This window comes from Siphateles boraxobius, unplaced genomic scaffold (assembly GCF_051911475.1).
Source record: "Siphateles boraxobius isolate OS27281-9 unplaced genomic scaffold, OSU_SipBor_1 39, whole genome shotgun sequence".
Lineage (NCBI taxonomy): Eukaryota > Metazoa > Chordata > Actinopteri > Cypriniformes > Leuciscidae > Siphateles > Siphateles boraxobius.
Window position 1 is genome coordinate 3,846,513 of NW_027509019.1, and position 26,912 is coordinate 3,873,424.

Here is a 26,912-nt window from a genome sequence, read left to right on the forward strand (position 1 = left end):
ATTACACATTGTGATGCAAGTTTTTTTTTAGATATCCCCAATCCGTCTGTTTCTCTTGTGCAATTAAAATATCGTGATAATACCGTATACCGTGATAAAAGCTCAATCAATTAATCGCAGCATGAAAATTTGATACCGGCACATGCCTAATTGGGATATAACATGTACATAAATAAAGCAGTCTTAGAAGAGGATGGTTTCGATCCATCGACCTCTGGGTTATGGGCCCAGCACGCTTCCGCTGCGCCACTCTGCTGTAAACCACCCCAGATGGGACTCGAACCCAGAATCCCTGGCTTAGGAGGCCAGTGCCTTTTCCATTAGGCCACCGGGGCTGTGAAAGACCTTGGCTTTAGTGACAACAACATCATTGGCATTTAAACAAGGCCAGCACACAAAGTAATCCGGATGAACGACTACTTCGACAGGCCATTGGGACAAGATTCGCTTGCCCTACTAATTGTCCTTCAGGTAGCTTAGTCAATGACGCATTTGAACAGGGTATACACACACAAACTCACAGATTTTCTGAAACGAACAAGCAGGATGTGGAAGTTGCTCTTTGTTTGGGATAAAACATGTACATAAGTGACAAAAACATCATTGGCATTTAAACAAGGCCAGCACACAAATTAATCCGGATGAACAATTACTGGGACAGGCCACTGGGACACGATTCGCTTGCCCTACTAATTGTCCATCTCATTCACGTGACTTAGTCAATGAGGAGTTTGAACAGGGCATGCACACACAAACAGACAGATTTTCTGAACGAACAAGCAGGATGTTGAAGTTGCTCTTTGTTTGGGATAAAACATGTACATAAGTAAAGCAGTCTTAGCAGAGGATGGTTTCAATCCATCGACCTCTGGGTTGTCTTAGGCAATTTCTGTCTTAGGAGGCCAGTGCCTTATCCATTAGGCCACCGGGGCTCTGAAAGACCTGTGTTCATGTGCCCCCATTACTTTGGCTTTAGTGACAACAACATCATTGGCATTTGGGATGTGGAAGTTGTTCTTTTTTTGGGATAAAACATGTACATAAATAAAGCAGTCTTAGCAGAGGATGGTTTCGATCCATCGACCTCTGGGTTATGGGCCCAGCACGCTTCCGCTGCGCCACTCTGCTGTAATCCACACCAGATGGGAAACAAACCCAGAATTCCTGGCTTAGGAGAAGAGTGCCTTATCCATTAGGCCACCGGGGCTGTGAAAGACCTTGGCTTTAGTGACAACAACATCATTGGCATTTAAACAAGGCCAGCACACAAAGTAATCCGGATGAAAAACTACTTCGACAGGCCACTGGGACACGATTCGCTTGCCCTACTAATTGTCCATCTCATTCAGGTGGCTTAGTCAATGAGGAGTTTGAACAGGGCATGCACACACAAACACACAGATTTTCTGAACGAACAAGCAGGATGTGGAAGTTGGTCTTTGATTGGGATAAAACATGTACATAAGTAAAGCAGTGGATGGTTTCGATACATCGACCTCTGGGTTATGGGCCCAGCACGCTTCCGCTGCGACACTCTTCTGTAATCCACATCAGATCGGAAACAAACCCACAATTCCTGTCTTAGGAGGCCAGTGCCTTATCCATTAGGCCACCGGGGCTGTGAAAGACCTTGGCTTTAGTGACAACAACATCATTGGTATTTAAACAAGGCCAGCACACAAAGTAATCCGGATGAACAACTACTTCGACAGGCCACTGGGACACGATTTGCTTGCCCTACTATTTGTCTATCTCATTCACGTGGCTAAGTCAATGAGGAGTTTGAACAGGGCATGCACACACAAACACACAGATTTTCTGAACGAACAAGCAGGATGTGGAAGTTGCTCTTTGTTTGGGATGAAACATGTCCAAAAGTAAAGCATTCTTAGCAGAGGATGGTTTCGATCCATCGACCTCTGGGTTATGGGCCCAGCACGCTTCCGCTGCGACACTCTTCTGTAATCCACATCAGATCGGAAACAAACCCACAATTCCTGTCTTAGGAGGCCAGTGCCTTATCCATTAGGCCACCGGGGCTGTGAAAGACCTTGGCTTTAGTGACAACAACATCATTGGTATTTAAACAAGGCCAGCACACAAAGTAATCCGGATGAACAACTACTTCGACAGGCCACTGGGACACGATTTGCTTGCCCTACTATTTGTCTATCTCATTCACGTGGCTAAGTCAATGAGGAGTTTGAACAGGGCATGCACACACAAACACACAGATTTTCTGAACGAACAAGCAGGATGTGGAAGTTGGTCTTTGATTGGGATAGACATGTGCCGGTATTCGGTAATGCGATAAATCGCGGTAATGAATATGCACGATATTGTTTTCGCAGGGACTTCGAAATACCGTGAAAAATAATAGATCCGAATTTAGATTTTTAGAACGCGCATCAGCTTATTTTCCATCAACCGCTTAAAAAACAATGCGTATATGCTGCGCAAAACACGTGCGCACTTTGATGTAAACAATCCCCACATCACATGTATAAGCACTGTGTGAATGCAGTGTGCACTCTAGTCTAATGTAAACAATCCTCACATGGAAAAGAAGCACGGCGGAAGGTGGAACGCTGCCGACTATTTATCCCCCGCATGGCTGCCAACTCTCACGCATTCAGCAGCTTGAGACTCACGCAATTGACACTTTCACACGGTCTCGCGCCACACATCCATTTTCTCACCCAGAGAAAAATCGCGCAGCAAAGAGGACACTGACACCGACAGACTAGACAGAGTAGGTTACTTTTGATATGAAAAAAATATCAGCTCTCAGGTTTTATAACGAAATTCAGACAATAAATACTGTTTTGGTGCTTGTAAATGTGACGTGACAGATCGCGCGCCTCAGTTCAAGTAAACAGATCATCTGTTACTTTTTATTAAAGATACAGTACAACCCACCAAAAGGTATACGTACTTTCGATCAATCAGTGTTTTTCAACCACGGAAAGAGGTCAATAACACTGCAGGAGAACAATTATGTCACAGAACGTTACATTTACCTCAGGAAAGCCATTTAATGTTAGTTGACTATAAGAAAATAGCTATAGAGAGGAGTATTTTGCTAAATATGTGCACTATATTATTTTAATATATGTTTACTTGTCATTATATAATTGTTATTATAATGAAAATTACGGCATATTACATTTTTATATTTATATTATTATTATATTTATATTGTATGCATTATATTTAATTTCTCTCTGTATGTTTACAGCATTATGTGAGATATATTTTTTCTTGAGAAACATTTAAATGCAGGCTATCTACTGTAGCCTACCTAATATTTATCCAAATGAGTCAATATTGAATCAAGATTGAAATTAAATCCAAGAATTTAATTGAAATCATGAAAATTGTGTTAAGCAATAATACAAACAGTAGCCTCAGTAACCATGTAAACATTATAACATGTTGTCACTAAAAAATAAAATTAATGTTTTGACAATCACAATTACACATTGTGATGCAAGTTTTTTTTTAGATATCCCCAATCCGTCTGTTTCTCTTGTGCAATTAAAATATCGTGATAATACCGTATACCGTGATAAAAGCTCAATCAATTAATCGCAGCATGAAAATTTGATACCGGCACATGCCTAATTGGGATATAACATGTACATAAATAAAGCAGTCTTAGAAGAGGATGGTTTCGATCCATCGACCTCTGGGTTATGGGCCCAGCACGCTTCCGCTGCGCCACTCTGCTGTAAACCACCCCAGATGGGACTCGAACCCAGAATCCCTGGCTTAGGAGGCCAGTGCCTTTTCCATTAGGCCACCGGGGCTGTGAAAGACCTTGGCTTTAGTGACAACAACATCATTGGCATTTAAACAAGGCCAGCACACAAAGTAATCCGGATGAACGACTACTTCGACAGGCCATTGGGACAAGATTCGCTTGCCCTACTAATTGTCCTTCAGGTAGCTTAGTCAATGACGCATTTGAACAGGGTATACACACACAAACTCACAGATTTTCTGAAACGAACAAGCAGGATGTGGAAGTTGCTCTTTGTTTGGGATAAAACATGTACATAAGTGACAAAAACATCATTGGCATTTAAACAAGGCCAGCACACAAATTAATCCGGATGAACAATTACTTAGACAGGCCACTGGGACACGATTCGCTTGCCCTACTAATTGTCCATCTCATTCACGTGACTTAGTCAATGAGGAGTTTGAACAGGGCATGCACACACAAACAGACAGATTTTCTGAACGAACAAGCAGGATGTGGAAGTTGCTCTTTGTTTGGGATAAAACATGTACGTAAGTAAAGCAGTCTTAGCAGACGATGGTTTCGATCCTTCAACCTCTGGGTTATGGGCCCAGCACGCTTCCGCTGCGCCACTCTGCTGTAAACCACCCCAGATGGGACTCGAACCCACAATTTCTGTCTTAGGAGGCCAGTGCCTTATCCATTAGGCCACCGGGGCTGTGAAATACCTTGGCTTTAGTGACAACAACATCATTGGCATTTAAACAAGGCCAGCACACAAGGTAATCCGGTTTAGTGACAGATTTTCTGAAACGAACAAGCAGGATGTGGAAGTTGCTCTTTGTTTGGGATAAAACATATACATAAGTGAAGCAGTCTTAGCAGAGGATGGTTTCGATCCATCGACCTCTGGGTTGTCTTAGGCAATTTCTGTCTTAGGAGGCCAGTGCCTTATCCATTAGGCCACCGGGGCTCTGAAAGACCTGTGTTCATGTGCCTCCATTACTTTGGCTTTAGTGACAACAACATCATTGGCATTTAAACAAGGCCAGCACACAAAGTAATCCGGATGAACGACTACTTCGACAGGCCACTGGGACAAGATTCGCTTGCCCTACTAATTGTCCATCTCATTCAGGTGGCTTAGACAATGAGGAGTTTGAACAGGGCAAACACACAGATTTTCTGAACAAACAAGCAGGATGTGGAAGTTGCTCTTGTTGAAGATTTTATTATTTAGAAAACAAGTAATTTAGCTATATATTTGGACACAATTATTTCTTCTGTCTGTGACTTTGGATTTCCTCTGTGTATGTGAAAGACCTTGAATGGAATGTTGTTTGCTGCAGAAAATTCTATTCCGAGAAGTCACATGGTAAAAGACCTTTACCCAAAACTATCTATAGGGTGTGCTACCTTCTTTGGAAGAAGATTTATGTATATAACTCTGAACCAAAATATACTCGGGAACGCGCTGGAAGGCCAGAGGGCCAGTGGGCCGGAGAGCCAGAGCGTTAGAGCGCCGTTCTATGGAACGGAACGGCGTTCGAAAATAAAGTCTAATTATTTCTGGCATCAAAGATCTCTGCGAAGTTCTTTTTCGGAAAGATTGAAAACCACTTCACTCTTTGTTTGGGATAAAACATGTACATAAGTAAAGCAGTCTTAGCAGAGGATGGTTTCGATCCATCGACCTCTGGGTCATGGGCCCAGCACGCCTCCGCTGCGGCACTCTGCTGTAAACCAACCCAGATTGTTCTGAACGAACTAGCAGGATGTGGAAGTTGCTCTTTTTTTGGGATAAAACTGTGAAAGACCTTGGCTTTAGTGACAACAACATCATTGGCATTTAAACAAGGCCAGCACACAAAGTAATCTGGATGAACGACTACTTCGACAGGCCACTGGGACACAATTCGCTTGCCCTACTAATTGTCCTTCAGGTAGCTTAGTCAATGACGCATTTGAACAGGGCACACACACACAAACTCACAGATTTTCTGAACGAACAAGCAGGATGTGGAAGTTGCTCTTTATTTGGGATAAAACATATACATAAGTGAAGCAGTCTTAGCAGAGGATGGTTTCGATCCATCGACCTCTGGGTTATGTGGAAGTTGCTCTTTGTTTGGGATAAAACATGTACATAAGTGACAAAAACATCATTGGCATTTAAACAAGGCCAGCACACAAATTAATCCGGATGAACAATTACTGGGACAGGCCACTGGGACACGATTCGCTTGCCCTACTAATTGTCCATCTCATTCACGTGACTTAGTCAATGAGGAGTTTGAACAGGGCATGCACACACAAACAGACAGATTTTCTGAACGAACAAGCAGGATGTTGAAGTTGCTCTTTGTTTGGGATAAAACATGTACATAAGTAAAGCAGTCTTAGCAGAGGATGGTTTCAATCCATCGACCTCTGGGTTGTCTGAGGCAATTTCTGTCTTAGGAGGCCAGTGCCTTATCCATTAGGCCACCGGGGCTCTGAAAGACCTGTGTTCATGTGCCCCCATTACTTTGGCTTTAGTGACAACAACATCATTGGCATTTGGGATGTGGAAGTTGTTCTTTTTTTGGGATAAAACATGTACATAAATAAAGCAGTCTTAGCAGAGGATGGTTTCGATCCATCGACCTCTGGGTTATGGGCCCAGCACGCTTCCGCTGCGCCACTCTGCTGTAATCCACACCAGATGGGAAACAAACCCAGAATTCCTGGCTTAGGAGAAGAGTGCCTTATCCATTAGGCCACCGGGGCTGTGAAAGACCTTGGCTTTAGTGACAACAACATCATTGGCATTTAAACAAGGCCAGCACACAAAGTAATCCGGATGAAAAACTACTTCGACAGGCCACTGGGACACGATTCGCTTGCCCTACTAATTGTCCATCTCATTCAGGTGGCTTAGTCAATGAGGAGTTTGAACAGGGCATGCACACACAAACACACAGATTTTCTGAACGAACAAGCAGGATGTGGAAGTTGGTCTTTGATTGGGATAAAACATGTACATAAGTAAAGCAGTGGATGGTTTCGATACATCGCCCTCTGGGTTATGGGCCCAGCACGCTTCCGCTGCGCCACTCTGCTGTAAACCACCCCAGATGGGACTCGAACCCACAATCCCTGGCTTAGGAGGCCAGTGCCTTATCCATTAGGCCACCGGGGCTGTGAAAGACCTTGGCTTTAGTGACAACAACATCATTGGCATTTAAACAAGGCCAGCACACAAAGTAATCTGGATGAACGACTACTTCGACAGGCCACTGGGACACGATTCGCTTGCCCTACTAATTGTCCTTCAGGTAGCTTAGTCAATGACGCATTTGAACAGGGCACACACACACAAACTCACAGATTTTCTGAACGAACAAGCAGGATGTGGAAGTTGCTCTGTGTTTGGGATAAAGCATGTACATAAGTAAAGCAGTCTTAGCAGAGGATGGTTTCGATCCATCGACCTCTGGGTTATGGGCCCAGCACGCTTCCGCTGCGCCACTCTGCTGTAATCCACATCAGATCGGAAACGAACCCACAATTCCTGTCTTAGGAGGCCAGTGCCTTATCCATTAGGCCACCGGGGCTGTGAAAGACCTTGGCTTTAGTGACAACAACATCATTGGCATTTAAACAAGGCCAGCACACAAAGTAATCCGGATGAACGACTACTTCGACAGGCCATTGGGACAAGATTCGCTTGCCCTACTAATTGTCCTTCAGGTAGCTTAGTCAATGACGCATTTGAACAGGGTATACACACACAAACTCACAGATTTTCTGAAACGAACAAGCAGGATGTGGAAGTTGCTCTTTGTTTGGGATAAAACATGTACATAAGTGACAAAAACATCATTGGCATTTAAACAAGGCCAGCACACAAATTAATCCGGATGAACAATTACTTAGAAAGGCCACTGGGACACGATTCGCTTGCCCTACTAATTGTCCATCTCATTCACGTGACTTAGTCAATGAGGAGTTTGAACAGGGCATGCACACACAAACAGACAGATTTTCTGAACGAACAAGCAGGATGTGGAAGTTGCTCTTTGTTTGGGATAAAACATGTACGTAAGTAAAGCAGTCTTAGCAGACGATGGTTTCGATCCTTCAACCTCTGGGTTATGGGCCCAGCACGCTTCCGCTGCGCCACTCTGCTGTAAACCACCCCGGATGGGACTCGAACCCACAATTTCTGTCTTAGGAGGCCAGTGCCTTATCCATTAGGCCACCGGGGCTGTGAAATACCTTGGCTTTAGTGACAACAACATCATTGGCATTTAAACAAGGCCAGCACACAAGGTAATCCGGTTTAGTGACAGATTTTCTGAAACGAACAAGCAGGATGTGGAAGTTGCTCTTTGTTTGGGATAAAACATATACATAAGTGAAGCAGTCTTAGCAGAGGATGGTTTCGATCCATCGACCTCTGGGTTATGGGCCCAGCACGCTTCCGCTGCGCCACTCTGCTGTAATCCACATCAGATCGGAAACGGACCCACAATTCCTGTCTTAGGAGGCCAGTGCCTTATCCATTAGGCCACCGGGGGTGTGAAAGACCTTGGCTTTAGTGACAACAACATCATTGGCATTTAAACAAGGCCAGCACACAAAGTAATCCGGATGAACAACTACCTGACAGGCCACTGGGACACGATTCGCTTGCCCTACTAATGGTCCATCTCATTCAGGTGCCTTAGTCAATGAGGAGTTTGAACAGGGCATGCACACACAAACACACAGATTTTCTGAACGAACAAGCAGGATGTGGAAGTTGGTCTTTGATTGGGATAAAACATGTACATAAGTAAAGCAGTCTTAGCAGAGGATGGTTTCGATCCATCGACCTCTGGGTTATGGGCCCAGCACGCTTCCGCTGCGCCACTCTGCTGTAAACCACCCCAGATGGGACTAGGACCCACAATCCCTGGCTTAGGAGGCCAGTGCCTTATCCATTAGGCCACCGGGGCTGTGAAAGACCTTGGCTTTAGTGACAACAACATCATTGGCATTTAAACAAGGCCAGCACACAAAGTAATCCGGATGAACAACTACCTGACAGGCCACTGGGACACGATTCGCTTGCCCTACTAATTGTCCATCTCATTCAGGTGCCTTAGTCAATGAGGAGTTTGAACAGGGCATGCACACACAAACACACAGATTTTCTGAACGAACAAGCAGGATGTGGAAGTTGGTCTTTGATTGGGATAAAACATGTACATAAGTAAAGCAGTCTTAGCAGAGGATGGTTTCGATCCATCGACCTCTGGGTTATGGGCCCAGCACGCTTCCGCTGCGCCACTCTGCTGTAATCCACATTAGATCGGAAACGGACCCACAATTCCTGTCTTAGGAGGCCAGTGCCTTATCCATTAGGCCACCGGGGCTGTGAAAGACCTTGGCTTTAGTGACAACAACATCATTGGCATTTAAACAAGGCCAGCACACAAAGTAATCCGGATGAACAACTACCTGACAGGCCACTGGGACACGATTCGCTTGCCCTACTAATTGTCCATCTCATTCAGGTGCCTTAGTCAATTAGGAGTTTGAACAGGGCATGCACACACAAACACACAGATTTACTGAAAGAACAAGTAGGATGTGGAAGTTGGTCTTTGATTGGGATAAAACATGTACATAAGTAAAGCAGTCTTAGCAGAGGATGGTTACGATCCATCGACATCTGGGTTATGGGCCCAGCACGCTTCCACTACTCCACTCTGCTGTAAACCACCCCAGATGGGACTCGAACCCACAATCCCTGGCTTAGGAGGCCAGTGCCTTATCCATTAGGCCACCAGGGCTGTGAAAGACCTTGGCTTTAGTGACAACAACATCATTGGCATTTAAACAAGGCCAGCACACAAAGTAATCCGGATGAACGACTACTTCGACAGGCCATTGGGACAAGATTCGCTTGCCCTACTAATTGTCCTTCATGTAGCTTAGTCAATGACGCATTTGAACAGGGTATACACACACAAACTCACAGATTTTCTGAAACGAACAAGCAGGATGTGGAAGTTGCTCTTTGTTTGGGATAAAACATGTACATAAGTGACAAAAACATCATTGGCATTTAAACAAGGCCAGCACACAAATTAATCCGGATGAACAATTACTTAGACAGGCCACTGGGACACGATTCGCTTGCCCTACTAATTGTCCATCTCATTCACGTGACTTAGTCAATGAGGAGTTTGAACAGGGCATGCACACACAAACAGACAGATTTTCTGAACGAACAAGCATGATGTGGAAGTTGCTCTTTGTTTGGGGTAAAACATGTACATAAGTAAAGCAGTCTTAGCAGAGGATGGTTTCGATCCATCGACCTCTGGGTTGTCTTAGGCAATTTCTGTCTTAGGAGGCCAGTGCCTTATCCATTAGGCCACCGGGGCTCTGAAAGACCTGTGTTCATGTGGCCCCATTACTTTGGCTTTAGTGACAACAACATCATTGGCATTTAAACAAGGCCAGCACACAAAGTAATCCGGATGAACGACTACTTCGACAGGCCACTGGGACAAGATTCGCTTGCCCTACTAATTGTCCATCTCATTCAGGTGGCTTAGACAATGAGGAGTTTGAACAGGGCAAACACACAGATTTTCTGAACAAACAAGCAGGATGTGGAAGTTGCTCTTGTTGAAGATTTTATTATTTAGAAAACAAGTAATTTAGCTATATATTTGGACACAATTATTTCTTCTGTCTGTGACTTTGTATTTCCTCTGTGTATGTGAAAGACCTTGAATGGAATGTTGTTTGCTGCAGAGAATTCTATTCCGGGAAGTCACATGATAAAAGACCTTTACTCAAAACTATCTATAGGGTGTGCTACCTTCTTTGGAAGAAGATTTATGTATATAACTCTGAACCAAAATATACTCGGGAGCGCGCTGGAAGGCCAGAGGGCCAGTGGGCCGGAGAGCCAGAGCGTTAGAGCGCCGTTCTATGGAACGGAACGGCGTTCGAAAATAAAGTCTAATTATTTCTGGCATCAAAGATCTCTGCGAAGTTATTTTTCGGAAAGATTGAAAACCACTTCACTCTTTGTTTGGGATAAAACATGTACATAAGTAAAGCAGTCTTAGCAGAGGATGGTTTCGATCCATCGACCTCTGGGTCATGGGCCCAGCACGCCTCCGCTGCGGCACTCTGCTGTAAACCAACCCAGATTGTTCTGAACGAACTAGCAGGATGTGGAAGTTGCTCTTTTTTTGGGATAAAACTGTGAAAGACCTTGGCTTTAGTGACAACAACATCATTGGCATTTAAACAAGGCCAGCACACAAAGTAATCTGGATGAACGACTACTTCGACAGTTTATATAAACTGCAAAGGTAAAGTATAAATTCAAATTATTATGACCCATGTAAAGGGGGAGGAGAATGTATACGTGCGTCACGTTTAGTCAATAAAACACTTCCGTATAGGATACACCTGTGTATCCTTGCTCATAACTCCTCTGAAAGCCTCCTCACTCCTCGATCCTCGACTCCTCGCGGTGCAATTAGAGAATTGAGATGTCCTTCAAGATGGCTGTGCTTGATTGGTTTCCGGGTCATAGGATGGAGGACGGAGGAGCGAGGAGACGAGGAAGGATATTGAGAAGTACCCACAGATTTTCTGAACGAACAAGCAGGATGTGGAAGTTGCTCTTTGTTTGGGATAAAACATATACGTAAGTAAAGCAGTCTTAGCAGACGATGGTTTCGATCCTTCAACCTCTGGGTTATGGGCCCAGCACGCTTCCGCTGCGCCACTCTGCTGTAAACCACCCCGGATGGGACTCGAACCCACAATTTCTGTCTTAGGAGGCCAGTGCCTTATCCATTAGGCCACCGGGGCTGTGAAATACCTTGGCTTTAGTGACAACAACATCATTGGCATTTAAACAAGGCCAGCACACAAGGTAATCCGGTTTAGTGACAGATTTTCTGAAACGAACAAGCAGGATGTGGAAGTTGCTCTTTGTTTGGGATAAAACATATACATAAGTGAAGCAGTCTTAGCAGAGGATGGTTTCGATCCATCGACCTCTGGGTTATGGGCCCAGCACGCTTCCGCTGCGCCACTCTGCTGTAATCCACATCAGATCGGAAACGGACCCACAATTCCTGTCTTAGGAGGCCAGTGCCTTATCCATTAGGCCACCGGGGGTGTGAAAGACCTTGGCTTTAGTGACAACAACATCATTGGCATTTAAACAAGGCCAGCACACAAAGTAATCCGGATGAACAACTACCTGACAGGCCACTGGGACACGATTCGCTTGCCCTACTAATGGTCCATCTCATTCAGGTGCCTTAGTCAATGAGGAGTTTGAACAGGGCATGCACACACAAACACACAGATTTTCTGAACGAACAAGCAGGATGTGGAAGTTGGTCTTTGATTGGGATAAAACATGTACATAAGTAAAGCAGTCTTAGCAGAGGATGGTTTCGATCCATCGACCTCTGGGTTATGGGCCCAGCACGCTTCCGCTGCGCCACTCTGCTGTAAACCACCCCAGATGGGACTAGGACCCACAATCCCTGGCTTAGGAGGCCAGTGCCTTATCCATTAGGCCACCGGGGCTGTGAAAGACCTTGGCTTTAGTGACAACAACATCATTGGCATTTAAACAAGGCCAGCACACAAAGTAATCCGGATGAACAACTACCTGACAGGCCACTGGGACACGATTCGCTTGCCCTACTAATTGTCCATCTCATTCAGGTGCCTTAGTCAATGAGGAGTTTGAACAGGGCATGCACACACAAACACACAGATTTTCTGAACGAACAAGCAGGATGTGGAAGTTGGTCTTTGATTGGGATAAAACATGTACATAAGTAAAGCAGTCTTAGCAGAGGATGGTTTCGATCCATCGACCTCTGGGTTATGGGCCCAGCACGCTTCCGCTGCGCCACTCTGCTGTAATCCACATTAGATCGGAAACGGACCCACAATTCCTGTCTTAGGAGGCCAGTGCCTTATCCATTAGGCCACCGGGGCTGTGAAAGACCTTGGCTTTAGTGACAACAACATCATTGGCATTTAAACAAGGCCAGCACACAAAGTAATCCGGATGAACAACTACCTGACAGGCCACTGGGACACGATTCGCTTGCCCTACTAATTGTCCATCTCATTCAGGTGCCTTAGTCAATTAGGAGTTTGAACAGGGCATGCACACACAAACACACAGATTTACTGAAAGAACAAGTAGGATGTGGAAGTTGGTCTTTGATTGGGATAAAACATGTACATAAGTAAAGCAGTCTTAGCAGAGGATGGTTACGATCCATCGACATCTGGGTTATGGGCCCAGCACGCTTCCACTACTCCACTCTGCTGTAAACCACCCCAGATGGGACTCGAACCCACAATCCCTGGCTTAGGAGGCCAGTGCCTTATCCATTAGGCCACCAGGGCTGTGAAAGACCTTGGCTTTAGTGACAACAACATCATTGGCATTTAAACAAGGCCAGCACACAAAGTAATCCGGATGAACGACTACTTCGACAGGCCATTGGGACAAGATTCGCTTGCCCTACTAATTGTCCTTCATGTAGCTTAGTCAATGACGCATTTGAACAGGGTATACACACACAAACTCACAGATTTTCTGAAACGAACAAGCAGGATGTGGAAGTTGCTCTTTGTTTGGGATAAAACATGTACATAAGTGACAAAAACATCATTGGCATTTAAACAAGGCCAGCACACAAATTAATCCGGATGAACAATTACTTAGACAGGCCACTGGGACACGATTCGCTTGCCCTACTAATTGTCCATCTCATTCACGTGACTTAGTCAATGAGGAGTTTGAACAGGGCATGCACACACAAACAGACAGATTTTCTGAACGAACAAGCATGATGTGGAAGTTGCTCTTTGTTTGGGGTAAAACATGTACATAAGTAAAGCAGTCTTAGCAGAGGATGGTTTCGATCCATCGACCTCTGGGTTGTCTTAGGCAATTTCTGTCTTAGGAGGCCAGTGCCTTATCCATTAGGCCACCGGGGCTCTGAAAGACCTGTGTTCATGTGGCCCCATTACTTTGGCTTTAGTGACAACAACATCATTGGCATTTAAACAAGGCCAGCACACAAAGTAATCCGGATGAACGACTACTTCGACAGGCCACTGGGACAAGATTCGCTTGCCCTACTAATTGTCCATCTCATTCAGGTGGCTTAGACAATGAGGAGTTTGAACAGGGCAAACACACAGATTTTCTGAACAAACAAGCAGGATGTGGAAGTTGCTCTTGTTGAAGATTTTATTATTTAGAAAACAAGTAATTTAGCTATATATTTGGACACAATTATTTCTTCTGTCTGTGACTTTGTATTTCCTCTGTGTATGTGAAAGACCTTGAATGGAATGTTGTTTGCTGCAGAGAATTCTATTCCGGGAAGTCACATGATAAAAGACCTTTACTCAAAACTATCTATAGGGTGTGCTACCTTCTTTGGAAGAAGATTTATGTATATAACTCTGAACCAAAATATACTCGGGAGCGCGCTGGAAGGCCAGAGGGCCAGTGGGCCGGAGAGCCAGAGCGTTAGAGCGCCGTTCTATGGAACGGAACGGCGTTCGAAAATAAAGTCTAATTATTTCTGGCATCAAAGATCTCTGCGAAGTTATTTTTCGGAAAGATTGAAAACCACTTCACTCTTTGTTTGGGATAAAACATGTACATAAGTAAAGCAGTCTTAGCAGAGGATGGTTTCGATCCATCGACCTCTGGGTCATGGGCCCAGCACGCCTCCGCTGCGGCACTCTGCTGTAAACCAACCCAGATTGTTCTGAACGAACTAGCAGGATGTGGAAGTTGCTCTTTTTTTGGGATAAAACTGTGAAAGACCTTGGCTTTAGTGACAACAACATCATTGGCATTTAAACAAGGCCAGCACACAAAGTAATCTGGATGAACGACTACTTCGACAGTTTATATAAACTGCAAAGGTAAAGTATAAATTCAAATTATTATGACCCATGTAAAGGGGGAGGAGAATGTATACGTGCGTCACGTTTAGTCAATAAAACACTTCCGTATAGGATACACCTGTGTATCCTTGCTCATAACTCCTCTGAAAGCCTCCTCACTCCTCGATCCTCGACTCCTCGCGGTGCAATTAGAGAATTGAGATGTCCTTCAAGATGGCTGTGCTTGATTGGTTTCCGGGTCATAGGATGGAGGACGGAGGAGCGAGGAGACGAGGAAGGATATTGAGAAGTACCCACAGATTTTCTGAACGAACAAGCAGGATGTGGAAGTTGCTCTTTGTTTGGGATAAAACATATACATAAGTGAAGCAGTCTTAGCAGAGGATGGTTTCGATCCATCGACCTCTGGGTTATGGGCCCAGCACGCTTCCGCTGCGCCACTCTGCTGTAATACACATCAGATCGGAAACGAACCCACAATTCCTGTCTTAGGAGGCCAGTGCCTTATCCATTAGGCCACCGGGGCTGTGAAAGACCTTGGCTTTAGTGACAACAACATCATTGGCATTTAAACAAGGCCAGCACACAAAGTAATCTGGATGAACGACTACTTCGACAGGCCACTGGGACACGATTCGCTTGCCCTACTAATTGTCCTTCAGGTAGCTTAGTCAATGACGCATTTGAACAGGGCACACACACACAAACTCACAGATTTTCTGAACGAACAAGCAGGATGTGGAAGTTGCTCTTTGTTTGGGATAAAACATATACATAAGTGAAGCAGTCTTAGCAGAGGATGGTTTCGATCCATCGACCTCTGGGTTATGGGCCCAGCACGCTTCCGCTGCGCCACTCTGCTGTAATCCACATCAGATCGGAAACAAACCCACAATTCCTGTCTTAGGAGGCCAGTGCCTTATCCATTAGGCCACCGGGGCTGTGAAAGACCTTGGCTTTAGTGACAACAACATCATTGGCATTTAAACAAGGCCAGCACACAAAGTAATCCGGATGAACAACTACTTCGACAGGCCACTGGGACACGATTTGCTTGCACTACTATTTGTCTATCTCATTCACGTGGCTTAGTCAATGAGGAGTTTGAACAGGGCATGCACACACAAACACACAGATTTTCTGAAAGAACAAGCAGGATGTGGAAGTTGGTCTTTGATTGGGATAAAACATGTACATAAGTAAAGCAGTCTTAGCAGAGGATGGTTACGATCCATCGACCTCTGGGTTATGGGCCCAGCACGCTTCCGCTGCCCCACTCTGCTGTAAACCACCCCAGATGGGACTCGAACCCACAATCCCTGGCTTAGGAGGCCAGTGCCTTATCCATTAGGCCACCGGGGCTGTGAAAGACCTTGGCTTTAGTGACAACAACATCATTGGCATTTAAACAAGGCCAGCACACAAAGTAATCCGGATGAACGACTACTTCGACAGGCCATTGGGACAAGATTCGCTTGCCCTACTAATTGTCCTTCAGGTAGCTTAGTCAATGACGCATTTGAACGGGGTATAAACACACAAACTCACAGATTTTCTGAAACGAACAAGCAGGATGTGGAAGTTGCTCTTTGTTTGGGATAAAACATGTACATAAGTGACAAAAACATCATTGGCATTGGAATACTTGCTCACTCGAATGTCACTTCACAGCGTCATCAGTAGCGCTCAAAGGATCTTCCCTTATGTTGTTGAAGCTTGTTTATTTAAGAAATTCATAATGAATAATAATAAAGCAAGATACCCTCCTGAAATATGTGAGATGTGTGGTTTATATAAACTGCAAAGGTAAAGTATAAATTCAAATTATTATGACCCATGTCAAGGGGGAGGAGAATGTATACGTGCGTCACGTTTAGTCAATAAAACACTTCCGTATAGGATACACCTGTGTATCCTTGCTCATAACTCCTCTGAAAGCCTCCTCACTCCTCGATCCTCGACTCCTCGCGGTGCAATTAGAGAATTGAGATGTCCTTCAAGATGGCTGTGCTTGATTGGTTTCCGGGTCATAGGATGGAGGACGGAGGAGCGAGGAGACGAGGAAGGATATTGAGAAGTACCCACAGATTTTCTGAACGAACAAGCAGGATGTGGAAGTTGCTCTTTGTTTGGGATAAAACATATACATAAGTGAAGCAGTCTTAGCAGAGGATGGTTTCGATCCATCGACCTCTGGGTTATGGGCCCAGCACGCTTCCGCTGCGCCACTCTGCTGTAATACACATCAGATCGGAAACGAACCCACAATTCCTGTCTTAGGAGGCCAGTGCCTTATCCATTAGGCCACCGGGGCTGTGAAAGACCTTGGCTTTAGTGACAACAACATCATTGGCATTTAAACAAGGCCAGCACACAAAGTAATCCGGATGAAAAACTACTTCGAAAGGCCACTGGGACACGATTCGCTTGCCCTACTAATTGTCCATCTCATTCAGGTGGCTTAGTCAATGAGGAGTTTGAACAGGGCATGCACACACAAACACACAGATTTTCTGAACGAACAAGCAGGATGTGGAAGTTGGTCTTTGATTGGGATAAAACATGTACATAAGTAAAGCAGTGGATGGTTTCGATCCATCGACCTCTGGGTTAGGGGCCCAGCACGCTTCCGCTGCGCCACTCTGCTGTAAACCACCCCAGATGGGACTCGAACCCACAATCCCTGGCTTAGGAGGCCAGTGCCTTATCCATTAGGCCACCGGGGCAGTGAAAGACCTTGGCTTTAGTGACAACAACATCATTGGCATTTAAACAAGGCCAGCACACAAAGTAATCTGGATGAACGACTACTTCGACAGGCCACTGGGACACGATTCGCTTGCCCTACTAATTGTCCTTCAGGTAGCTTAGTCAATGACGCATTTGAACAGGGCACACACACACAAACTCACAGATTTTCTGAACGAACAAGCAGGATGTGGAAGTTGCTCTGTGTTTGGGATAAAACATGTACATAAGTAAAGCAGTCTTAGCAGAGGATGGTTTCGATCCATCGACCTCTGGGTTATGGGCCCAGCAAACTTCCACTGCGCCACTCTGCTGTAATCCACATCAGATCGGAAACGAACCCACAATTCCTGTCTTAGGAGGCCATTGCCTTATCCATTAGGCCACCGGGGCTGTGAAAGACCTTGGCTTTAGTGACAACAACATCATTGGCATTTAAACAAGGCCAGCACACAAAGTAATCCGGATGAACAACTACTTCGACAGGCCACTGGGACACGATTTGCTTGCCCTACTATTTGTCTATCTCATTCAGGTGCCTTAGTCAATGAGGAGTTTGAACAGGGCATAAACACACAAACACACAGATTTTCTGAACGAACAAGCAGGATGTGGAAGTTGCTCTTTGTTTGGGATGAAACATGTCCATAAGTAAAGCAGTCTTAGCAGAGGATGGTTTCGATCCATCGACCTCTGGGTTATGGGCCCAGCACGCTTCCGCTGCGCCACTCTGCTGTAATCCACATCAGATCGGAAACGAACCCACAATTCCTGTCTTAGGAGGCCAGTGCCTTATCCATTAGGCCACCGGGGCTGTGAAAGACCTTGGCTTTAGTGACAACAACATCATTGGCATTTAAACAAGGCCAGCACACAAAGTAATCCGGATGAACGACTACTTCGACAGGCCATTGGGACAAGATTCGCTTGCCCTACTAATTGTCCTTCAGGTAGCTTAGTCAATGACGCATTTGAACAGGGTATACACACACAAACTCACAGATTTTCTGAAACGAACAAGCAGGATGTGGAAGTTGCTCTTTGTTTCGGATAAAACATGTACATAAGTGACAAAAACATCATTGGCATTTCAACAAGGCCAGCACACAAATTAATCCGGATGAACAATTACTTAGACAGGCCACTGGGACACGATTCGCTTGCCCTACTAATTGTCCATCTCATTCACGTGACTTAGTCAATGAGGAGTTTGAACAGGGCATGCACACACAAACAGACAGATTTTCTGAACGAACAAGCAGGATGTGGAAGTTGCTCTTTGTTTGGGATAAAACATGTACGTAAGTAAAGCAGTCTTAGCAGAGGATGGTTTCGATCCATCAACCTCTGGGTTATGGGCCCAGGACGCTTCCGCTGCGCCACTCTGCTGTAAACCACCCCAGATGGGACTCGAACCCACAATTTCTGTCTTAGGAGGCCAGTGCCTTATCCATTAGGCCACCGGGGCTGTGAAAGACCTTGGCTTTAGTGACAACAACATCATTGGCATTTAAACAAGGCCAGCACACAAGGTAATCCGGTTTAGTGACAGATTTTCTGAAACGAACAAGCAGGATGTGGAAGTTGCTCTTTGTTTGGGACAAAACATATACGTAAGTACAGCAGTCTTAGCAGAGGATGGTTTCGATCCATCGACCTCTGGGTTATGGGCCCAGCACGCTTCCGCTGCGCCACTCTGCTGTAATCCACATCAGATCGGAAACGGACCCACAATTCCTGTCTTAGGAGGCCAGTGCCTTATCCATTAGGCCACCGGGGCTGTGAAAGACCTTGGCTTTAGTGACAACAACATCATTGGCATTTAAACAAGGCCAGCACACAAAGTAATCTGGATGAACGACTACTTCGACAGGCCACTGGGACACGATTCGCTTGCCCTACTAATTGTCCTTCAGGTAGCTTAGTCAATGACGCATTTGAACAGGGCACACACACACAAACTCACAGATTTTCTGAACGAACAAGCAGGATGTGAAAGTTGCTCTGTGTTTGGGATAAAACATGTACATAAGTACAGCAGTCTTAGCAGAGGATGGTTTCGATCCATCGACCTCTGGGTTATGGGCCCAGCACGCTTCCGCTGCGCCACTCTGCTGTAATCCACATCAGATCGGAAACGAACCCACAATTCCTGTCTTAGGAGAAGAGTGCCTTATCCATTAGGCCACCGGGGCTGTGAAAGACCTTGGCTTTAGTGACAACAACATCATTGGCATTTAAACAAGGCCAGCACACAAAGTAATCCGGATGAACAACTACTTCGACAGGCCACTGGGACATGATTTGCTTGCCCTACTATTTGTCTATCTCATTCACGTGGCTTAGTCTATGAGGAGTTTGAACAGGGCATGCACACACAAACACACAGATTTTCTGAAAGAACAAGCAGGATGTGGAAGTTGGTCTTTGATTGGGATAAAACATGTACATAAGTAAAGCAGTCTTAGCAGAGGATGGTTACGATCCATCGACCTCTGGGTTATGGGCCCAGCACGCTTCCGCTGCACCACTCTGCTGTAAACCACCCCAGATGGGACTCGAACCCACAATCCCTGGCTTAGGAGGCCAGTGCCTTATCCATTAGGCCACCGGGGCTGTGAAAGACCTTGGCTTTAGTGACAAAAACATCATTGGCATTTAAACAAGGCCAGCACACAAAGTAATCCGGATGAACGACTACTTCGACAGGCCATTGGGACAAGATTCGCTTGCCCTACTAATTGTCCTTCAGGTAGCTTAGTCAATGACGCATTTGAACAGGGTATACACACACAAACTCACAGATTTTCTGAAACGAACAAGCAGGATGTGGAAGTTGCTCTTTGTTTGGGATAAAACATGTACATAAGTGACAAAAACATCATTGGCATTGGAATACTTGCTCACTCGAATGTCACTTCACAGCGTCATCAGTAGCGCTCAAAGGATCTTCCCTTATGTTGTTGAAGCTTGTTTATTTAAGAAATTCATAATGAATAATAATAAAGCAAGATACCCTCCTGAAATATGTGAGATGTGTGGTTTATATAAACTGCAAAGGTAAAGTATAAATTCAAATTATTATGACCGATGTCAAGGGGGAGGGGAATGTATACGTGCGTCACGTTTAGTCAATAAAACACTTCCGCATAGGATACACCTGTGTATCCTTGCTCATAACTCCTCTGAAAGCCTCCTCACTCCTCGATCCTCGACTCCTCGCGGTGCAATTAGAGAATTGAGATGTCCTTCAAGATGGCTGTGCTTGATTGGTTTCCAGGTCATAGGATGGAGGACGGAGGAGCGAGGAGACGAGGAAGGATATTGAGAAGTACCCACAGATTTTCTGAACGAACAAGCAGGATGTGGAAGTTGCTCTTTGTTTGGGATAAAACATATACATAAGTGAAGCAGTCTTAGCAGAGGATGGTTTCGATCCATCGACCTCTGGGTTATGGGCTCAGCACGCTTCCGCTGCGCCACTCTGCTGCAAACCACCCCAGATGGGACTCGAACCCACAATCCCTGGCTTAGGAGGCCAGTGCCTTATCCATTAGGCCACCGGGGCTGTGAAATACCTTGGCTTTAGTGACAACAACATCATTGGCATTTAAACAAGGCCAGCACACAAAGTAATCCGGATGAACGACTACTTCGACAGGCCATTGGGACAAGATTCGCTTGCCCTACTAATTGTCCTTCAGGTAGCTTAGTCAATGACGCATTTGAACAGGGTATACACACACAAACTCACAGATTTTCTGAAACGAACAAGCAGGATGTGGAAGTTGCTCTTTGTTTGGGATAAAACATGTACATAAGTGACAAAAACATCATTGGCATTGGAATACTTGCTCACTCGAATGTCACTCCACAGCGTCATCAGTAGCGCTCAAAGGATCTTCCCTTATGTTGTTGAAGCTTGTTTATTTAAGAAATTCATAATGAATAATAATAAAGCAAGATACCCTCCTGAAATATGTGAGATGTGTGGTTTATATAAACTGCAAAGGTAAAGTATAAATTCAAATTATTATGACCGATGTCAAGGGGGAGGAGAATGTATACGTGCGTCACGTTTAGTCAATAAAACACTTCCGCATAGGATACACCTGTGTATCCTTGCTCATAACTCCTCTGAAAGCCTCCTCACTCCTCGATCCTCGACTCCTCGCGGTGCAATTAGAGAATTGAGATGTCCTTCAAGATGGCTGTGCTTGATTGGTTTCCGGGTCATAGGATGGAGGACGGAGGAGCGAGGAGACGAGGAAGGATATTGAGAAGTACCCACAGATTTTCTGAACGAACAAGCAGGATGTGGAAGTTGCTCTTTGTTTGGGATAAAACATGTCCATAAGTAAAGCATTTTTAGCAGAGGATGGTTTCGATCCATCGACCTCTGGGTTATGGGCCCAGCACGCTTCCGCTGCGCCACTCTGCTGTAATACACATCAGATCGGAAACGAACCCACAATTCCTGTCTTAGGAGGCCAGTGCCTTATCCATTAGGCCACCGGGGCTGTGAAAGACCTTGGCTTTAGTGACAACAACATCATTGGCATTTAAACAAGGCCAGCACACAAAGTAATCCGGATGAACAACTACTTCGACAGGCCACTGGGACACGATTCGCTTGCCCTACTAATTGTCCATCTCATTCAGGTGCCTTAGTCAATGAGGAGTTTGAACAGGGCATGCAGACACAAACACACAGATTTTCTGAACGAACCAGCAGGATGTGGAAGTTGGTCTTTGATTGGGATAAAACATGTACATAAGTAAAGCAGTCTTAGCAGAGGATGGTTTCGATCCATCGACCTCTGGGTAATGGGCCCAGCACGCTTCCGCTGCACCACTCTGCTGTAAACCACCCCAGATGGGACGCGAACCCACAATCCCTGGCTTAGGAGGCCAGTGCCTTATCCATTAGGCCACCGGGGCTGTGAAAGACCTTGGCTTTAGTGACAACAACATCATTGGCATTTAAACAAGGCCAGCACACAAAGTAATCTGGATGAACGACTACTTCGACAGGCCACTGGGACACGATTCGCTTGCCCTACTAATTGTCCTTCAGGTAGCTTAGTCAAACAAGGCCAGCACACAAAGTAATAGGATGAACGACTACTTCGACAGGCCATTGGGATAAGATTCGCTTGCCTTACTAATTGTCCTTCAGGTAGCTTAGTCAATGACGCATTTGAACAGGGTATACACACACAAACTCACAGATTTTCTGAAACGAACAAGCAGGATGTGGAAGTTGCTCTTTGTTTGGGATAAAACATGTACATAAGTGACAAAAACATCATTGGCATTTAAACAAGGCCAGCACACAAATTAATCCGGATGAACAATTACTTAGACAGGCCACTGGGACACGATTCGCTTGCCCTACTAATTGTCCATCTCATTCACGTGACTTAGTCAATGAGGAGTTTGAACAGGGCATGCACACACAAACAGAGAGATTTTCTGAACGAACAAGCAGGATGTGGAAGTTGCTCTTTGTTTGGGATAAAACATGTACATAAGTAAAGCAGTCTTAGCAGAGGATGGTTTCGATCCATCGACCTCTGGGTTGTCTTAGGCAATTTCTGTCTTAGGAGGCCAGTGCCTTATCCATTAGGCCACCGGGGCTCTGAAAGACCTGTGTTCATGTGCCCCCATTACTTTGGCTTTAGTGACAACAACATCATTGGCATTTAAACAAGGCCAGCACACAAAGTAATCCGGATGAACGACTACTTTGACAGGCCACTGGGACAAGATTCGCTTGCCCTACTAATTGTCCATCTCATTCAGGTGGCTTAGACAATGAGGAGTTTGAACAGGGCAAACACACAGATTTTCTGAACAAAAAAGCAGGATGTGGAAGTTGCTCTTGTTGAAGATTTTATTATTTAGAAAACAAGTAATTTAGCTATATATTTGGACACAATTATTTCTTCTGTCTGTGACTTTGTATTTCCTCTGTGTATGTGAAAGACCTTGAATGGAATGTTGTTTGCTGCAGAAAATTCTATTCCGAGAAGTCACATGGTAAAAGACCTTTACCCAAAACTATCTATAGGGTGTGCTACCTTCTTTGGAAGAAGATTTATGTATATAACTCTGAACCAAAATATACTCGGGAGCGCGCTGGAAGGCCAGAGGGCCAGTGGGCCGGAGAGCCAGAGCGTTAGAGCGCCGTTCTATGGAACGGAACGGCGTTCGAAAATAAAGTCTAATTATTTCTGGCATCAAAGATCTCTGCGAAGTTATTTTTCGGAAAGATTGAAAACCACTTCACTCTTTGTTTGGGATAAAACATGTACATAAGTAAAGCAGTCTTAGCAGAGGATGGTTTCGATCCATCGACCTCTGGGTCATGGGCCCAGCACGCCTCCGCTGCGGCACTCTGCTGTATACCAACCCAGATTGTTCTGAACGAACTAGCAGGATGTGGAAGTTGCTCTTTTTTTGGGATAAAACTGTGAAAGACCTTGGCTTTAGTGACAACAACATCATTGGCATTTAAACAAGGCCAGCACACAAAGTAATCTGGATGAACGACTACTTCGACAGGCCACTGGGACACGATTCGCTTGCCCTACTAATTGTCCTTCAGGTAGCTTAGTCAATGACGCATTTGAACAGGGCACACACACACAAACTCACAGATTTTCTGAACGAACAAGCAGGATGTGGAAGTTGCTCTTTATTTGGGATAAAACATATACATAAGTGAAGCCGTCTTAGCAGAGGATGGATTCGATCCATCGACCTCTGTGTTATGGGCCCAGCACGCTTCCGCTGCGCCACTCTGCTGTAATCCACATCAGATCGGAAACGAACCCACAATTCCTGTCTTAGGAGGCCAGTGCCTTATCCATTAGGCCACCGGGGCTGTGAAAGACCTTGGCTTTAGTGACAACAACATCATTGGCATTTAAACAAGGCCAGCACACAAAGTAATCCGGATGAACAACTACTTCGACAGGCCACTGGGACATGATTTGCTTGCCCTACTATTTGTCTATCTCATTCACGTGGCTTAGTCTATGAGGAGTTTGAACAGGGCATGCACACACAAACACACAGATTTTCTGAACGAACAAGCAGGATGTGGAAGTTGCTCTTTGTTTGGGATGAAACATGTCCATAAGTGAAGCATTCTTAGCAGAGGATGGTTTCGATCCATCGTCCTCTGGGTTATGGGCCCAGCACGCTTCCGCTGCGCCACTCTGCTGTTATCCACATCAGATCGGAAACGAACCCACAATTCCTGTCTTAGGAGGCCAGTGCCTTATCCATTAGGCCACCGGGGCTATGAAAGACCTTGGCTTAAGTGACAACAACAACATTGGCATTTAAACAAGGCCAGCACACAAAGTAATCCGGATGAACAACTACTTCGACAGGCCACTGGGACACGATTCGCTTGCCCTACTAATTGTCCTTCAGGTAGCTTAGTCAGTGACGCATTTGAACAGGGTATACACGCACAAACTCACAGATTTTCTGAAACGAACAAGCAGGATGTGGAAGTTGCTCTTTGTTTGGGATAAAACATATACATATGTGAAGCAGTCTTAGCAGAGGATGGTTTCGATCCATCGACCCCTGGGTTATGGGCCCAGCACGCTTCCGCTGCGCCACTCTGCTTTAATCCACATCAGATCGGAAACGGACCCACAATTCCTGTCTTAGGAGGCCAGTGCCTTATCCATTAGGCTACCGGGGCTGTGAAAGACCTTGGCTTTAGTGACAACAACATCATTGGCATTTAAACAAGGCCAGCACACAAAGTAATCCGGATGAACAACTACCTGACAGGCCACTGGGACACGATTCGCTTGCCCTACTAATTGTCCATCTCATTCAGGTGCCTTAGTCAATGAGGAGTTTGAACAGGGCATGCAAACACAAACACACAGATTTACTGAACGAACAAGCAGGATGTGGAAGTTGCTCTTTATTTGAGATAAAACATATACATAAGTGAAGCAGTCTTAGCAGAGGATGGATTCGATCCATTGACCTCTGGGTTATGGGCCCAGCACGCTTCCGCTGCGCCACTCTGCTGTAATCCACATCAGATAGGAAACGAACCCACAATTCCTGTCTTAGGAGGCCAGTGCCTTATCCATTAGGCCACCAAGGCTGTGAAAGACCTTGGCTTTAGTGACAACAACATCATTGGCATTTAAACAAGGCCAGCACACAAAGTAATCCGGATGAACAACTACTTGCTGCTCAGCTACTGTTCGGACGCTCTCGCTTACTGCTCCGCGCTTTGCTCTATCGCTTTTATATTTCTATATTTTATCTCCTTTTATCACCTAATTTTAACTTCAGCAAATCAGCACAGTGCTCAAACGTTTGGATTACTACAAAAAAAAAGCAGAATTATTTTATTCAACCAGCCTCCCACTGAAAGCTTACATTCCGGGGAAGAGAAAACAAAACTGCCTACATTCATACGGATAAGAAAATGCCTCCTCTGGAATCTACTTGCTGCTCCAACTGCCACAGACTTTTACAAAGGATTGCAATTCTTGAAACAAAGTTAATTGCGGGACCACCAAACCAGACGGAACACACAACAGAGCTTCGTCATGGACGTCCTCAGCATACAGCCGGTGAGTCCCATGAATCTAGTGCTTCTCGACAGGCCATACTGAGTGTAGAGAAACAAGCCGATCGTTTTACTAATCGATGGCACAAACAGGGTGCGAGACCCAAAGGCACTCGAGACATCAGATTGTCACGAGCATCACATATTACTGCAGTAGCATCCTCTACCCCAAATACGGCTCTGACAAGGACTGCAAAAACTGGTCTCCTACCACCGCCTATACATCTTGAGAACAGATTTGAAGTATTAATGAATGAGGAATCCCCAAATTTGATGAATGTGATCACACACAGACAGAATCAGCCAGTAGCTAACACTGATGCTAACTGGGGCTCAAGGTCGAGCAGACAGCGGCACTCAGCTCACAGTGCAGCCGAGCCCAGGACTCTGATAGTGGGCGACTCCGTAATCAGAAACATTAATAGCAGGGATACAACAACGTGCTGCCTTCCACAAGCAACAACATCTGATGTAAACAGGGAACTTCAGAACATTCTGATGAAACATAAGACTGCAAATCGACTCATCATTCATGTGGGGAAGAATGATATTCATAAAGAGCAGTCGGAACTTCTTAAAAAGGATTTCAATGAACTTTTTGAAACACTTAAAAGACTGAAAGTGCAGACATTCATCAGTGGACCACTCCCAGCAAGAGGAACAAACAGGTTTTCACGGTTGCTTGGGCTTAATACATGGCTGCAAAAAACCTGCAATATAAAAGGAGTGAACTTTATTGACAACTTCAATCTTTTCTGGAGTCAGAGGCAACTGTTTCAACAGGATGGCCACCAGTGTTGGGAGTAACGCGTTTCAAAAGTAATGCATTAC

At 45.1% G+C, this 26,912-nt stretch overlaps 14 non-coding genes across 14 annotated transcripts; all 14 read right to left on the reverse strand.

Annotated features, from left to right (window-relative positions):
* Positions 1–262: 262 nt before the first annotated feature.
* Positions 263–335, reverse strand: trnar-ccu (transfer RNA arginine (anticodon CCU)). The gene has a single exon. It is a non-coding gene; the product is annotated as a tRNA-Arg (tRNA).
* A 3,401-nt stretch (positions 336–3,736) lies between these two features.
* trnar-ccu (transfer RNA arginine (anticodon CCU)) lies at positions 3,737–3,809 on the reverse strand. Its single transcript has one exon. It is a non-coding gene; the product is annotated as a tRNA-Arg (tRNA).
* Positions 3,810–4,390: 581 nt separating this feature from the next.
* trnar-ccu (transfer RNA arginine (anticodon CCU)) lies at positions 4,391–4,463 on the reverse strand. Its single transcript has one exon. It is a non-coding gene; the product is annotated as a tRNA-Arg (tRNA).
* A 2,390-nt stretch (positions 4,464–6,853) lies between these two features.
* On the reverse strand, positions 6,854–6,926 carry trnar-ccu (transfer RNA arginine (anticodon CCU)). The gene has a single exon. It is a non-coding gene; the product is annotated as a tRNA-Arg (tRNA).
* Positions 6,927–7,922: 996 nt separating this feature from the next.
* Positions 7,923–7,995, reverse strand: trnar-ccu (transfer RNA arginine (anticodon CCU)). Its single transcript has one exon. It is a non-coding gene; the product is annotated as a tRNA-Arg (tRNA).
* A 1,499-nt stretch (positions 7,996–9,494) lies between these two features.
* Positions 9,495–9,567, reverse strand: trnar-ccu (transfer RNA arginine (anticodon CCU)). Its single transcript has one exon. It is a non-coding gene; the product is annotated as a tRNA-Arg (tRNA).
* Positions 9,568–11,544: 1,977 nt separating this feature from the next.
* On the reverse strand, positions 11,545–11,617 carry trnar-ccu (transfer RNA arginine (anticodon CCU)). Its single transcript has one exon. It is a non-coding gene; the product is annotated as a tRNA-Arg (tRNA).
* Positions 11,618–13,116: 1,499 nt separating this feature from the next.
* Positions 13,117–13,189, reverse strand: trnar-ccu (transfer RNA arginine (anticodon CCU)). The gene has a single exon. It is a non-coding gene; the product is annotated as a tRNA-Arg (tRNA).
* Positions 13,190–16,002: 2,813 nt separating this feature from the next.
* On the reverse strand, positions 16,003–16,075 carry trnar-ccu (transfer RNA arginine (anticodon CCU)). The gene has a single exon. It is a non-coding gene; the product is annotated as a tRNA-Arg (tRNA).
* Positions 16,076–17,366: 1,291 nt separating this feature from the next.
* trnar-ccu (transfer RNA arginine (anticodon CCU)) lies at positions 17,367–17,439 on the reverse strand. Its single transcript has one exon. It is a non-coding gene; the product is annotated as a tRNA-Arg (tRNA).
* Positions 17,440–18,856: 1,417 nt separating this feature from the next.
* On the reverse strand, positions 18,857–18,929 carry trnar-ccu (transfer RNA arginine (anticodon CCU)). Its single transcript has one exon. It is a non-coding gene; the product is annotated as a tRNA-Arg (tRNA).
* A 1,075-nt stretch (positions 18,930–20,004) lies between these two features.
* On the reverse strand, positions 20,005–20,077 carry trnar-ccu (transfer RNA arginine (anticodon CCU)). The gene has a single exon. It is a non-coding gene; the product is annotated as a tRNA-Arg (tRNA).
* Positions 20,078–20,956: 879 nt separating this feature from the next.
* trnar-ccu (transfer RNA arginine (anticodon CCU)) lies at positions 20,957–21,029 on the reverse strand. Its single transcript has one exon. It is a non-coding gene; the product is annotated as a tRNA-Arg (tRNA).
* Positions 21,030–22,329: 1,300 nt separating this feature from the next.
* trnar-ccu (transfer RNA arginine (anticodon CCU)) lies at positions 22,330–22,402 on the reverse strand. The gene has a single exon. It is a non-coding gene; the product is annotated as a tRNA-Arg (tRNA).
* Positions 22,403–26,912: the final 4,510 nt, after the last annotated feature.